Source organism: Lepisosteus platostomus, chromosome 14 (assembly GCF_059453375.1).
Source record: "Lepisosteus platostomus isolate fLepPlt1 chromosome 14, fLepPlt1.hap1, whole genome shotgun sequence".
NCBI classification, from domain to species: domain Eukaryota; kingdom Metazoa; phylum Chordata; class Actinopteri; order Semionotiformes; family Lepisosteidae; genus Lepisosteus; species Lepisosteus platostomus.
The window spans coordinates 19,099,633-19,113,263 of NC_142624.1; the positions used below are offsets into that span (position 1 = coordinate 19,099,633).

The window sequence follows — 13,631 nt, forward strand, 5'->3', positions numbered from 1 at the left end:
TCATCAATTAAATAGACAACACTGTTTCCCTCCTCTCTAAAATGTGACAGAAGAAATAAACTTGGGGATCAAATCTGATATTGTGTGGGAGAACACATGCTACAGTAAATTGAATACGGTACTTGTCCTGTTTACTTTTAGAGCAAAAACCTGAATATTGGGGTGAAACGAACAGATTTCCATTTCTGATAGGCTGTTTGTTGATATGGAGTGAAACCTCTCAGGCACTAATTACCAAGTCTACCAATGGGATTGCAGTATGTGCAGTATGTATTTTAATCAGATTCCTAACTAAAAAGCATGAACATGCCTTCTCCTCTTTTGAAGCAAACTACACTAAACATACACTGTTATAAAGTATAAACAATTTACTTAATTTTAGAAAAACATAAGATCTTAAACCTACAAAAGGAAATGGCTGGATTTTCATATTTCAAATAACAGCCAATCAGATATTTCAAAGTTTTCTATAGCAGACATCAGCAGAAGCAATTTTATCCATGTTCATATGGAATGTGTGATGTGGCTGGAGAATGAGGGATGCATTTTCTCCTCAGACACTCCAGAAACCATTGACGCTACTCTTCCAAAAGTCCCTTAAGACAGAGGTAGTACTCAAGAACTGAAGAATCATTAGCATAGCACCAATCCATAAAATGGATCATAGAAAACGAAACCGAGTTAGTATAGTACAATAAATTGGACTTCTACTACATGTAAGGTAAAGAAAGCAATTTTAAGAACTAAACAGGAGATCACATGGTACAGATAAAAAGAGTGAATACTCAAATTGTGCTACAGTATACTGCAGGGATTTGTACTAGGACTACTTGTAACGAACGCATTCTTTCAGGATGAAATGTGCAGACAACACAATCCGGGGAAGAGTGAGGAAAACACGGGGAAAAAAGCATGCAAGGGGGCTGGAAGGAAAACAGGGGGCGTGGCCAATGGCGCACTGGTATTCGGGGGAGGTGTGGCCGAGGCAGACAGTCCAAGGGAGTTCGGGGCAAATCCATGAGTGTAGCAAAAGTCCAAGACCGGGTAATCCATCCTGACAGACAAACATAGTTAAAAGCCGGAGCAGGATCTGGGTGAAGGTCGGAGGAATAAAAGGGGGTAATGGGACCAGACGCTCCCTAATCCTGGACTCAGAAGGTCTGGACGCCGTGATGAAGCCTGTGCCGTCGAGTCTCTCCTGGACTCACGGATAGGCGGGCTTCCAGACGTCCATCTTCCAAAACCGAGCCCAGATTGGCAGGAACGCCTGGCCTTTATAGGACGAGGGGTAGGAATAGGAGGCAGATGCAGGGGATGAGTACAGAAGAAAGAAGGGCTGGAGCGTCCTTAAGAGGAGGGGTTTGCGATCGTGACACTACTGGTCTGGTTGTACTTTACTGTACATCAATGATCTATATTCTAGTATAATTAGTATGCTTACTCATCATTTTATGAATTTTAGGAGGATTAGAAATCACTGCGGACACATCAGATTAAATTTAAAAAGATTGAAATAAAATGTATGACTAGGGGACACCTGATCGATTGCAATTAATGTAGTGCAGAGTATTGCTTACAGGTAGTACAATCATAAACTAAAAAATTTGAAAACGCTGAGCTAGAAGAGGCTGTTTATGGAAAAGATTTATGTGTTTATATTGACACATATTTTGCATCTTCTTGACAAAGCTGGGAAGCAATTAAAAAGGAAAACAAAATGCTACAATTTATAGTTCAAAGCATAGAATTTAAGCCAAGGGACTTTACATTAAAGCTGTGTAACGCGTATACAGTAGACTGTATGTTTTTCACTTTTAGGCTTTACGTTGTTGTATACACTAGTCAGGTCTCGTTTAGAATATAGTGTACGATTTTGGTAAGCAAGTTATTGAAAAGAAATTGCTGTTCTGCAGTCAGTTTAAAGAAGGGCAACCTGACATTTAAGCTTAAGGGAATGTCATACACTGTCAGGCTGAAGACTGAATCTTTTTTGTTTTTAACAGAGAAGACTATGTGAAGATCTGATACAAGTATTCCAAACCCACAAAGGCACTGAAAAAGTAATCCATTAGCCTTAAATTTAGTCTCATTCCCTAAGGTTAAAACAGATCAAAGTAAAATTAAAAGCTTATCCCTAAAGCTAAAATTGATATTTGGATTTTAAAGTTTGGAATTTTTCTTCTTTCTCGTCAATATCCTCTTGAAAATACTGCTGAGAAATTGCTGACTGCTGTTGCCAAAGCTTTAGAAACTGGAATACAATCAGCAAACATGCTAACTAAACACATATGTGAATGAAAAGGTACATCCAAAAGGGTCTGTAAATGGATTGGAAACTGTTAAAGGAAACCTGTAATGTGTACCAAAAGGTATTGAAGGTTCAGAATATGATTCATGAAAACCTCCAAACCTTGATTTTAAATTTTAGATTAATCAATATACATTAGCTCAAGTTGCTATATACAGTAAAATAAAATATATTAAAATGAGTGTTTTAGAGAAGCATTATACCATTTCTAAAAACATTTATGAAGGTGCTTATAACACTTGTTATTTACTGTTCTCTACACTGACATGTATCCACAAATTGTGCCTTTTTACAGAATGATGCTTTGAACTCGATTTTATTTCCTGTGACTACGTTTTTATCTCTATACAGCAAATGTAGCAGTTACAGTTTTCAGGAAGTATGGAAAATTCATCCACAACTGGATATGCTTATCATTCTACTCACACATACCAACATGAACTTGCCAGGTTTCTGTCTTCCTGCTGCTTAGAGCACTTAAGTGGGTATAAAGTATTAATCTGCATCACAAGGCATTTGAAGACAAATTACCATCTTAGTGATAGCACAGCATTATTTTTAAAATCGTCACTAAGTTCAATTAATCCTTACTTTAAACTGTATTTTTATTTTTGTATAGATATTTAAAAATATCTGCCTAGGGAGACACAGCATAAACATATTGTAACAGAGGAAGCAAATATTTAATTTGATTATGTTCTGCCAGCTTCCAAAAGTTAGATGCTAATGTTTACAAATGTGTTTTGCTATGCAAACATTAAATTGACTTGTTCAATGTACTGTAGTATGGGGTATGGGGCAACGTGCAGGATAAACACTAGTTCTCTAAGTCTCTAAGTCTGCTGAATATCCTTAATGTTGAAGCTTTACATGCAACATAAAATACATTATCCTTCAAAAAAGATGGAAATCTTACCAAAGGATTAATTTGTTAGGAAGATTTACCAGACTATTATATCTAATTCTCAGTTTATTGAACAATGGAAGCCTAAAATATATTTTAAAACTCACAGTGCACAAAGATGGAACAATGCCCATCTCTTGTATCTGTAACACTGAAAGGCAGCAATATGTTTAGCTTATGCCTCTACCAAACAGAGCTACTGTGCTTTGTACTACGTATCCGAATAAAGAGAAAGTTCCTCATCCAGTCGCTAAGGCTTTTTCTAAGATGCTTGAATTATCATCATTTAAGCTGTCAGCTGTATGTGAGCACCTTCTGTGTGCAATGAACACTTGCATGCTTTTTAATCGAAAGAATTCCAGTATCTCAAAGTGGTCCAAGAGCTGTTTGTATCAAATCGGTTATAGCCTTTTGTAAATTCACACTTTTTACATATAGTATATTCACAAATGGTACAATGGTCCTCAACTCCAATTCATAAGGATCCAGTAGATGTTACAAGTCTCTCAACAGTTGAAAATAGAGGGAAACAGAATGTCAGTTTTCCTAATTATGTTTAATTAGGTACTTAAGATAGGAAATTATATCAGTTGACAGTGTAGCATTGAGAATAGAGGTCTCCTATATTGAAGTCTATGGAATAATGCCTATACATTCTATAAACCCTACAAAGAATGGTTATGAATAAGTGCTTTTAGAAGTTGTGATGACATTCTGATTTAACCTGATGCATAAAGAAACAGCTCAGAAGCTGCAAATTTAGAACCTGCTCCAAAGATCTTAATGCAGTCCCATTCTTTACACTACTGCTTTATTGATTCATATACTGGAAGCTGCTCAGGATGAAAGCTATAAAGAGAATTAAAAAAAATCAGATTTACTGTATGTACCAATTTTTTTGCATGAGCCAAAATTATAAAATGGAGTTACATTAAATTGAACACTGGTTATTCTGTTATTACCAAGTGCAGACATAGTGGAACAGACATGATTCCCAATCAAACAGGCAAGAAATATATGAATATTCAATCTCAAACTCAATAAATGTCACTACAGTGCTTGCTATTACGGGAAATTCACTATGACTTACAGAGTTTTTTTCATGGAAACTTGTAGTGCTGGCAGCAGGCATTCTCCCAGGCAGGGAAGGTAAAATGTCATGTGAGCTTGCTTTGCATCTCCTATTATATAAAGCACCACATGAATCAAAACTGGTAAGAACTGCTCCCTTTTAAATTGGGATAATGGGAAAGAAGATAAGTTAACACATTGAATGCCTGCTTTCTGCATAAAACCACCAGCAAAAGAGAGTAAAAGGATGGCAAAGGAGGGCCTATAATCAAACTTGTGTTATAAGTAACAGCTTCGGAAATAGTTGGACAATTATCTCTGAATTGATGAAAACATTCAATAATGATGCTCACTGAAAATGTAAAGCTTTTGAATGCATTCAGCAAAGCTTTCTTCTGTTTGCTCACTTAAAGCCATACTGAGAAAGATCACTTTTTTCACAATCCATATTCAAGACAACAAAGTCTGTGACAAATGACATCCAGCTAATTAAAAAAGATCCCAATAAAATTAAAGGAAAGAACAACACTCTAGTTAAAGCAATACAATTGTTCCCTGTGTGAGAAAACATTCCTTATAAAAAACAGAATTCACAGTTACAGAGCCGTATACTGTAAAAGTATTCATGTTTGTCCTATGATGTCCCATTTTATAAAATTACAAAATAGTGCATAAACACGTATTTAAATACAATATTTTATTTAAAACCTAAATACTTCAATTGAAGACTTACAAGAGAAAGTTAATTTATTTGCCACCAAAACCTTTATAGAAAAAATTGAAGTGTATAGATTTTATAAATATTCATAGCTCACTGGTGGAATCACCCTTGGCAGCAAATACAGCCACTACCCCAAAAAACGTAAGCTTGATTAAATTTTTGCCAATTATCCTGGCAAGTTAGTTTGCTCGGTTCTGAGGGTAGATTTGGGATGGCTTATGGACAGCGTTTTTCACATCTTTACACAGATTCTCAACAGAATTCAAGTCAGAGCTTTGACTTGACGGGGCCACTCAAGGGTTTTAATTTTCTTTATCTTAAGCCCCTCCAATGTAGCATTGGCAATGTTGCTTTGTTTCATTGTCTTGCTGGAAAGTGAATCTTTGCCCCAGTTTTGAGTCTGAAGCAGGTTTTCATCTTTGCCTATACTGTGCTCCATCTATGTTCTCAACAGTCTTAAGCTTCCCAGTCCCTGCTAATGAGAAGCTGAACAAATACATAATGCTGCCATTGCTACACCTGATAATAGAGACGGTGTCAATTGAGTGCTGCACTATGCTAGGTTTGCATCATATGTAGTGCATCTAACTTTGTCTTGTCTGACCACAAAATCCCTATGAGGGTTTTTTTTTTTCAGTTTTCATACACACCCACTTTATGTAGTGACTAGGATATTATTGACTCATGGGCAAATATCTCTGCCACTGAACTCTGTAACATTTCAAAGTCTTTCAGAGTCACTGTTGGCGTCATATTGGCATCACTTACAGGTTTCCTACTTTGCCCAGCTGCTCAGTCTGGAGAGACAGCCTGATCTAGGCAGTGTCTGGGTGCCTTTCGCTTCTTAATGATTGACTTCTCCATTGCTCAAAGATAAATAAAAGGTCTGAAATGTTTTTATACCCTTCTCCAGTTACATTATATGCTTTTATACATTATCCCTGAGTTATTCTGAAAAACCCTTTCTTGGTTTCATGGTTGACTCTTTGCTTGAAAGTCACTATCTGACTGAGGAACATTACAGAGATGAATGTACTGTATTTATTCTGAAATCATGTGAACCATTATTATTGCACACAGATGGAGACCACTTAACTAATTGTGTAACTCACTATGGTAATATTGTCCACTAAAATTTATGTTTGCCACAGCGATGAGTTTGAATACTCATGAAATCATGACCTTTTCTTTTTTTCATGTTTTTACTTCAGTAAACAGCAGTGTAATAACAGCAGATACATTTTTCACAATCAGCTCTGATGGACAACCATCATACAAGGAATACATACACTAGCTATTAATTCTGTTTTATGTAATTTTTTAAATTATGGATTCATATTTCTTATAGAGTACATTTGCTTTTTTTCTTATTTATTGTAAAGCACCTTGAGAGAGTGTCACATATAAAAGAAAGACTTGTAAAAATATCAGGCACTAATCCTGTTACTGGGTGGCACAGTGGAGCAGTGGGTAGCACTGCAGCCTCATAGCGCTGGGACTGTAGACTTAATTCCAGACCTAGTGATGTCTGTGTGGAGTTTGTATGTTCTCCCCATGTTCGCTTGGGTTTCTTCTGGGTGCTCCAGTTTCCTTTCACAGTTCTGAAAACATACTGGTAGGTTAATTGGCTTCTGGAAAATTTGACCCTGGTGTGCACATCTGTGTTTGTGTCTGTGTGTGCCCTGTGATGGATTGGCTTCCATTCCAGGGTGTACCCTGCCTTGCACCCATTGCTTGCCACGATAGGCTCCTGCTCCCCTACAACCCTGTATTGAAAGACGCGGTTAGGAAGTGTATGGATGGATATTATCAAGTTTATAAAATAAACTTTACAAAGCACAAGTTATCTTCCTGAACAGAAAATGGAGAAATGAAAATAAGATGTCTTAGTTTTTGATAAACAAAGGAAATTGAGGAGTTTAAAAGATAAACTGCAAATAATACTCATATCTGGCAGAAACATGGGGAAGGGGTTTGGATACAAAGATTTTTTGGATAGATGAGATTTAACCAAACTGATATGCTGTGTCACCTAAGGGACTTTCTGGATGGAACATTTAGCTTTGTACAGTAGCTGCCTCGAGGGCTTTAAACTTTGTCATTTCTGTTGTGACTGTCACAATCGTAAACCCCTCCTCTTAAGGGCGCTCCAGCCCTTCCTTGTTTGTTATTCATCTCCCGCACCTGCTCCCTGTTCCAGCCCCTTTTCAGTTCCCCCTTAAAAGCCAGACGTTGACGCTATTCCAGGCTCTGCATTGGTTTCCGTACCAGGCAAGTCCAGGACCTGGAAGCGCCTGGCCCCGTTAAGGTTTTAGTTCCCATTCTCTTGCTGGTTCCGACCCGGTTCTTGGTTTTAAATCTTGTTTGTCTTGGATGGACCACCCGGTTTTGGACTTTTGCCTCCGCTTGGATTCCCCCTTGGACTTTCTTCTGGATTGTTTGCCTCAGCCACACCTGGCCTGATTGTCCATCAGCACACCATGGATACGCCCACCTGTATTAATTCCTGTCTCCTGCATGCCTTTTTCCCCGTGTTTCCTCACTCTACCCTGGATTGTGTCGTCTGCATAGGGTCCAGAAAGAACGCTACCCTGACAGTGACCACAAATCCACACCAATCTGCCTTTTAGCCTGATGCTTCCCATCCTGTTCAGCACACAGGATCACCTCCTTCTTGAACGCAAAAGTATACTGAGAACTCCTGTTCACTTTGGATAACTAAAAATGAATATAAAAGTTTTTTGTCACTCAGTTACAACAACACAACTGGAACAGTATGCACAAACAGCTCAACACTGTTCAGCACTCTGGGAAATATGTCAACAACCATATCAGCTTCAAATTTATTTTACTTGTATTCAAATATACTGAAAGCTGCAGGCCAAATGTACCACCTTGAAATTTGGAAAAAAGTGTGGCTTATATTTGGATAAATATGGTAAGTAGTTTATTCCATGCTGAAAAGAGAAGAAAAGAAACACAACATTTGGGCTGTGGAGCCTTCTTTGGGTTTATATGGCACTTGAGGGCCACAGGATTTTGATTTCCAATAAAGCTTGTAAATACACATACTGTACTGTATGATATATGATTTACTTAAGATTACAGATAAACATATTTTCCTGATCTTGTCTGTAAAGTGTATTTAATGATATACTCAGAAAAACAGGAGTACGATTCTTGAATGACCACTCCATTCTAAGCCCACTGGTTTTAGAAGTAGTTTAAAACTAGCAAGTGATTAAGATCTAAAAATAAAAAAAATGGTGATTTGTCTTATCCAAATCACAAATCCAATTACATTACTAAGATCAAAGGTGGAATGAAGACCACAGAATGCTGTAGCTCTTGAGTGCTGGAGCTACCTACTCCTGTGCTACGCTGTACATTTACAATGATTTGGTCATGCAGTTTTTACTTTGGTATACTGTACAGTAGTAATCATTTGCCCCCAATTAGATTGAAGTGACATGCTGTATGTTTTAAAAGACACATACTGTACAGCTCCATTAAGTCATTGTTTGACAGCAGAGAGTGATGCTGATTGGTGAGGACTAGTACTTTTAAATGATATCTGCAAACATGCTTTACCAATTAACATTTTTTAAAAGAAATGAATCACCAGCTAATACTGGAGAGGAATTATGGAACACATTCATATTTTCACATTATGTTTAGCTGTCTCATGAAAATACCACAATATTTATGCACAATTTTCGCTTAATTATTGAACTAGAACTAGAAGATACTTACTGCAACATATTATACAGCTATCCATCCATTCTCTAACCACTTTATTCAATACACTATAGGGTGGCAGGGGAGCCAGAGCCTATCCAAGCAAGCAACAGGCACAAAACAGGATACACCTTGGAAGCCAGTCCATCACAGGGCACACACAGACACGAACATGCAAACACTCACACAAGGGCCAATTATCCCAGAAGCCAATTAATCCACCAGAATGTCTTTGGACTGTGGGAGGAAACTGTAGCACACAAGGGAAACCCATGCGAACATGTGGAGAACACAATCTTCGTGCAGATAGCACTCCAGAAATTGAACCCAGGGACCCAGCGCTGCAACATAAAAATGCTACCCACGTGCTACTATGCCACCTTGCTACAACACAACCCAATCAAAATAATTTACAGTATAGTACCTGTGCTTTAAATGCAGCAATAAACTCTCCCAATCAGCTGTTCTAACACTGACAAGAAAACAAGAAAAGTCCAGAATAAATCAAAACTTTGGCCCATCTGCTAATAACAAGAGCAACTCACATTCTGCCCAATAGAAACTCAACACAGAGTACTGGACATGTTATTTTCAATAAATGGGTAACACATCAAGGTCTAATCTAATGCTCAAAACATTTGATTCAGCTCTTGTCTAAAGGTATGAAAACCACTAACTAGATGAAGCTCAGTATAGAGACAGGAGGACATAGTAATAAGGCTTCAACAGTACTAGAAACCACGGCCAATCCTGTCTAAATATTTCCTGTACTGTGTTTATAGAGACTTCCTATCTTTAGATCATTTCCTTTTCCAGGATCAACAAGGGAACAACAAATTATAACACACCTCTCTATGAAATGGCCCAATATAACAAATTATTTTCTCCCAACATAAATTCCAGCAGGCTCTTTATCTTCTTCTGCAAAAAGCACAGTATGTAAATTACTGAACATATGTAATTTTTGAAGAACATCAAAATTGAATTTGTTTTAACATTTACAGTAAATGGCTTTTTATTAAAGTCTGGAAATTACTTAAATGGTCCAATGATTTTTTTTTTTAACTGGGAGAAAAGTTACACTTTTACCCTTAAAACAAGTGTGATCTCTAAATTGTGAATTTTAAAAGGCCTAGAAAAAGCAACAACTATACCTAAAATATATTATTTTAGTACATTGGGAGCTTGGAGTGAAAACAAGAACATCCTGCACACCTCAGGGAACTCACTGAGATATTCAATATGGATAGATAGCTTTTAAATAAAGACCGAAAGAGCTTCTTAATGTAAAAACCGAAGCACATATAGTGTGTGCAAAGTGAAGATGAAAATGGTAGGTAGACTGTGAAAACCATAACTAAAAAGGTCAGATTCCCAAAAGTCCCAAACAACAAAAAAAGCTTTTTTTCTAATAAATAAAGTTTGAGGTTTTAAGGTGAATTCACAGATACAGTATCAACAACCTGTAATGATGATTACAATTACTTTAGCTGTACAAAGCCCCATAGTCATGTAAATGTGCTCTACATTCCACAGATGGTTTTCCATAAAGAAAAGATTTTCTTCAGATAATGATATAATAAAATTAATTTAAAAAGTATTGATTTTTTAAAAAAATAATTTGTTCAACGAGCTAATGTAAACACACTGTAATAATTACTTTGGTGCTGACACATGCATTTTGTTTCAATGCACTTAAGAACATCAGGTACAGGCTGATAACATTTTCAACTGTATTTTCAAGACTTGTGTGCAAATACTGTAACAATACAAATAAAATACAGTACCCTCCATTCACTACCATGGTGGACAAGATCAAAAGAAATATATATATTTTTTTAATTCAAACCAATTGCTCCCATTAAAACCAAATGTTGTTCTTAAAAATACATATTTCACTCTTTTCTTAACTGAGTGGCAAAGAAAACATGACCTCTTTTGAATTCCTCACTTTTACTGCTAGCACCCCTGTGAGGGACCAGCTTGTAGGAGCTCCTTTTCTCCCATGGAAAGAGAGCAGCTTTTTGTAATGGAAATAGGAAAGAATCAGTGCTACAGTGTCTTCAGTGCAGTTTTATTTCCTTTTAGTGGTGCAGGCAGATTTAGAAGTCTTACCTGATCAGCAGATAAGGCAGAATGAACACATAAGGAGGGTCCTAAGGATTGTGGGTGGAGGGTCCGGGGAGGTTCAGTTTGGTCCAGTTTGAGATGGGTTGGTCCGGGAGGGAGGAAGGATTGACGGGGAACAGGGAGACAGGGAAAGCCTGAGGGGGGAGATGAGATGCCTCTCTCCTCTTTCTCTCTCTCTTTCACTCTCACAGGCAGACACCAATACCTGCAGTCATTCAAATAATGGGAAAGAAAGAGCTCACACAGGCAGTCCAGAACTGAGAGGAAAGGAAAGACTCTCCTCCTACTCTCACAAGGGGGCCAATGGGAGGCAGCCAAACACTGCCTCTGGTAGCAAATCAGCGAAGAGGTTGTCAGTGCCCTGGCCCAGCCAATAAGTGCAATTGCTTTAGATCCAATCGGAATAATTACTCATGGGGCAGCGTGTAGCTTCCTTTCTGAAGGAGAGGCATGCTGTGCTGCACTTAACCAATAAGTGTGATTTAAGACTGTTACAGACATTAGAGTAATTAGATTCAGAAGCACTTAACCGTGTGCAATAACTAGTGATAATAGTGCTCTGCATGCTTTGACGTAGAACTGATGAAATACTGCCTGAAAAAGGTTAATAAAGATGTATAAAGGGTTTTTAGCAGTCAGTGATCTGAACAAACACACTTTATTTTGGTCTGGTTAAAAGGGAAACCATGAATATATCTTATTGTGCTTTCATAATCAACATCATCATCCATATATTTATATTAAATAACATTTCTGACTGATTTTATACTAGACACGATACAATATCTGCTATCCTGACACTATAATTGAGTCTGATAATGACAAACTATCTGGAATTTAAATATATAAAGGATAAAATTACTTCAGGACGCACAGACAGAGTTGAGTTATCATTATCATCATTTCATACTTGGAAGATCAATAACCTTATCTACTGTAGCTCTCAGTATGAGAAATAACCATTGATCATCTGCTACTGAAAATATTAAAAATGAAAGTCCCAACACCAACTTGATGTTCTGGATATAGATTGTTATAGAAAATAATTATAAGAATAGATTGAGATCGTACAAATGAGATAATTCTCTGGAAGTTATTAATATATTTCACTGAAAACGTTAACCATTTATGAGTATATAACAGTTTAAAATCTTACTCTATATTTATTAAATATTCTCATGGCCTAAAGTTCTTATACTTAATGGGGGTTGGGCTACCCATTAATTTGCAATTATATTTAAACCTGGGACATATATAAAGCTGAGCATGAAGACCATTAAACAATACCTAAATAACCATTTCTTTTGTTACCCAGAAGCTTTAAATCAGCCCATGTGTTTAAGTAAAGCATGTTTACGTGGACTATGCAAACAGTACAGACTGCAAAGTATTCTATTTTGTTACAGATCTCCAGCTCTGAAAAAAAGAAGTTTTACGCATAGCCAGATAATGTTCATATCCTTATGAAGACATTGTGTATGTTTAAAAAAATTCACAGACTTGACAGCTTTTCATAAGCTTTTTATTTCATAAAGCAGACATTAATTTATCTTATTTTCTGATCTGGACAGGAAAAATCCATAAAAAATTCATGGACACTGCAAGGAAATGTCAGTTAGACTACTCATCCAGCTGGAGAAAAAATGAATCCATGGAGACTTGAGAATCTGCTAAGTAACGACCAACCTCAATACAAACATCATAGAGAATCATAACGTACAAGAACCCTCTCTCCTAAACTGGACTGTACAATCATGGGACATTCCTCATGACAAAACTAATTACACTTCAGTTTAGAACCCATTTCGCACTACAGTAATATCATCCAATGAGTCTTGTTCCAAATGAAGAAATATCACATATTAATCAGAGATAAACAGGACATCGGGCATTGACCATTGCCCATATAAAATCCTTGAATGAAAATGTATGATTTAATTTTGATTCTGCCAGATGTTCTGGTATCCTCCCACAGTCCACAGCACAGCACTGTGTTCCCTCCAGTACTGAGGCACTGGTCCAGAAACTCTGTCCATGTGTAAGAGTGTCACCTACTAGTCCACCAAAAACTGAGGGCAGCCATAGGTACACATTTTACGAAAGGAATACAAAGAGGAGAGGGTAGGAACAGTACAAGGTAAAGTCCAAAGTTAACTTTGAAGCTGCTTTGTAGCACACTACAATAATATAGAATTTATATTCCACAGCAATACTTTGTGAAAGATTATCAGTGCGACTGAGACTATTTTTTTTCATTGTTTTAGTTGAAGTGAGGTTGCAAAATTCTATACCCAGTGCCTTCACAGCCCTAAAAGTGTTACTGTAGACTGTGACTTTTATGTATCTCTAAATACTTAAAAATGGTTTCTGAAATGTACAAAAAATGCTAAACTAGCTGGAAACAAGAAAACAGAGATACTGTATGAGGAATAATACATCTGAATTTAGAGGGACAGCTTTGTGAACTGAAGTGTATCTATGTGAACTGATATAAAGAATGAAAAATGATATACCTTACACACTATATACAGTAGGTAAGCAGCATTCCTTTTGATGGTAGATTTCAAAATGGATGGGATTAAATTTTTTTTAAGGATGTACTGTATAGTGTTTACAAAAATACAACATATGCAAGATATCATAACAATTTTCAGGTCAGAATTCAAACTGCTGTTCTAATCTGATGGCAGAAGGCTAGCTGTTCTATGCCAGCTGAGAGACTGTACATGCTTACCACCTTATAAAATATTTAATAGGTA

At 36.9% G+C, this 13,631-nt stretch overlaps 1 protein-coding gene across 19 annotated transcripts in view; it reads right to left on the bottom strand.

Annotated features, from left to right (window-relative positions):
* The window catches only part of LOC148648940 (poly(rC)-binding protein 3), a 90,075-nt gene extending 78,941 nt beyond the window's left edge, over positions 1 to 11,134 (bottom strand). For 9 of the 19 annotated variants that reach the window (XR_015926566.1, XM_088607360.1, XM_088607348.1 and 6 more), the window contains exon 1: positions 10,858 to 11,133. The gene's annotated coding sequence lies outside the window, so the exon portion shown is untranslated. Of the gene's footprint in view, positions 1 to 10,857 lie in introns of all 19 variants that reach the window. The other 10 variants (XR_015926568.1, XR_015926569.1, XM_088607365.1 and 7 more) reach the window with 3 other exon arrangements.
* Between the last annotated feature and the right edge of the window lie 2,497 nt (positions 11,135 to 13,631).